Here is a 2,484-nt window from a genome sequence, read left to right as displayed (position 1 = left end):
TGTCTGCCCGGGAGCGGGGCATGGCGTCTCTGCTGAGGCATCTGCTCAGGAGAGCAGAGCTGTGGAGTTTGACCTCACTTCCTCTTCCTCCCGGCATTTTGTTCTGTTTACTCCACCCACAGGGCCAAGCAGTTTCTTTATTGGCCAATGACCTTCCTCCATCACCCTGCACATGTGTTGACTCCTCAGTGGGTCTTTCCTTAGCCCCTCCAACACACATGTGACAGTGTCCCAAGGAGCCTGAGCAAGCAGCAGGTCTATGTGGAGCAGGAGCCAAGGGGAACATGGCATCTCAGAGAGGGTTTCACCCCAACATCAGTGGTGTGGAGGCTGAGAATCTCCTTCTAACCAGAGGAGTTGATGGCAGCTTTTTGACAAGGCCTAGTGAGAGTAACCCTGGAGATTTTACTGCGTCTGTTAAAAGAAATGGAGCGGTCTATCACATCAAGGTTCAGAACACTGGGGACTACTATGACCTCTATAGTGGGAAGAAGTTTGCCACTTGGCTGAACTACTCCAGTACTACATGGAACATCACGAGCAGCTAAAAGAAAAGAACAGAGATGTTGTTGAGCTCAAGTACCCACTGAATTGTGCAGACCCAACCTCTGAAAGGTGGTTTCATGGTCCCTTGTCTGGAAAAGAAGCAGAGAAACTGCTAATGGAGAAGGGTAAGCATGGAAGCTTTCTTGTTCGAGGGAGCCAGAGATACCCTGGAGACTTTGTTCTCTCTGTCGTCACAGGTGATAACAAATAGAAGAGCAATGATGGCAAGTCCAAAGTGAGCCACGTTATGATCCGATGTCAGGAACTGAAATATGATGTTGGTGGAGGAGAGTATTTTGACTCTTTGAGAGACCTGGTGGAGCATTACAAGAAGAACCCCATTGTGGTGACACTTGGCATAGTCCTGCAGCTCAAGCAGCCTCTCAACACAACTCATATTAATGCTGCTGAAATTGAAAGCAGGGTTCGAGAGCTAAGCAAGGTAGCTGAGATCACAGGTATGGTCAAACAGGGCTTTTGGGAAGAATTTGAGACACTACAGAAACAGGAATACAAATTTCTCTAAAGCCAAAAAGAAGGTCAGAGACAAGAAAATAAAAACAAAAATAAATACAAAAACATCCTGCCATTCGATCACACTAGGGTTGTCCTGCACGATGGCGATCCCAATGAGCCCATTTCTGATTACATCAATGCGAACATCATCATGCCTGAATTTGAAGCCAAGTGCCATAATTCAAAACCCAAAAAGAGCTACATTGCCACTCAAGGCTGCCTGCAGAACACTGTGAATGATTTCTGGAGGATGGTGTTCCAGGAGAACTCTCGAGTCATCAGCATGACCACAAAGGAGGTGGAGAGAGGGAAGAGCAAATGTGTCAAGTACTGGCCTGATGAGTATGCACTCAAAGACTATGGGGTCATACGTGTTAGGAACATCAAAGAAAGTGCTGCTCATAACTACACCTTAAGAGAACTCAAGCTCTCCAAGGTTGGACAAGGAAATACGGAGAGAACTGTCTGGCATTACCACTTTCAGACATGGCCTGACCATGGTGTACCCAGTGACCCTGGAGATGTGCTGGACTTCCTGGAGGAGGTCCACCACAAGCAGGAGAGCATCATGGATGCAGGCCCTGTTGTAGTTCACTGCAATACTGGAATTGGCAGGACAGGAACATTCATTGTGATTGATATCCCTATTGACATCATTAGAGAGAAAGGTGTTGACCATGACATCGATGTTTCTAAAACCATTCAGATGGTGCAGTTCCAGAGGCCAGGAATGGTCCAGAAAGAGGCACAGTACCGGTTCATCTACATGGCTGTCCAGTATTACATCCAGAGGCTGCAGCACAGGATCAAGGAGGAACATAAAAGCAAAAGGAAAGGACACAAATATATCAACAGTAAGAATTTCCTGGTGAACCAGACAACCAGTGACCAGAATCTCATGCCACATTGCACTCAAACACCACCCAGTGCAGAAGTGAGGGAGGTTCTGGGCTTGGAACATAGATCATTACCATGTCCCATGAGCATCAGAAGTTTCCCAAGAACCGTGGATGACTCTAAGAAGGATGATAATGACGACAGTGGGCATAGCTCCCAGAGGAGGGACAGTATCTCCAACAGGGTGTTCTATGAAGAGTTCCAGGCACTGGCAAGACGTGTTGACTGTGTGGAGCACTCCATAGGCAGTATCATGTCCAAAATTGATGCTGTGGTTGTTAAGCTTAAGACCATGGAAAATGTGTATAAACAGTCGAGGTAGATGTTAGGTGCTAATCTGTTTTGGCAGTTATATTTTCCATTTGCAGGAGAAATCATCCATCTACAAATTGAGTTAGCCCTAAGATAATCCCCTGGCCACTCATGACCAGCATAATTGATGTGAGCTGAGTTAACTTTTAAATGATGGGATGTACATGGCTTTTGACATATGGGTTTTACATTGTCCCATAGCCTTCCCTGCTA

General features: G+C 46.3%; 1 pseudogene; it reads left to right on the top strand.

Annotated features, from left to right (window-relative positions):
• Positions 1–284: 284 nt before the first annotated feature.
• LOC121450313 lies at positions 285–2,281 on the top strand (annotated as a pseudogene).
• The last annotated feature ends 203 nt before the right edge of the window (positions 2,282–2,484 follow it).

This window comes from Microtus oregoni, unplaced genomic scaffold (assembly GCF_018167655.1).
Source record: "Microtus oregoni isolate MIOR12 unplaced genomic scaffold, Mior012 000007F_ref0000211, whole genome shotgun sequence".
Lineage (NCBI taxonomy): Eukaryota > Metazoa > Chordata > Mammalia > Rodentia > Cricetidae > Microtus > Microtus oregoni.
The sequence above is the reverse complement of the archived record's forward strand: the minus strand, read 5'-3'. Positions and strand labels throughout refer to the sequence as shown.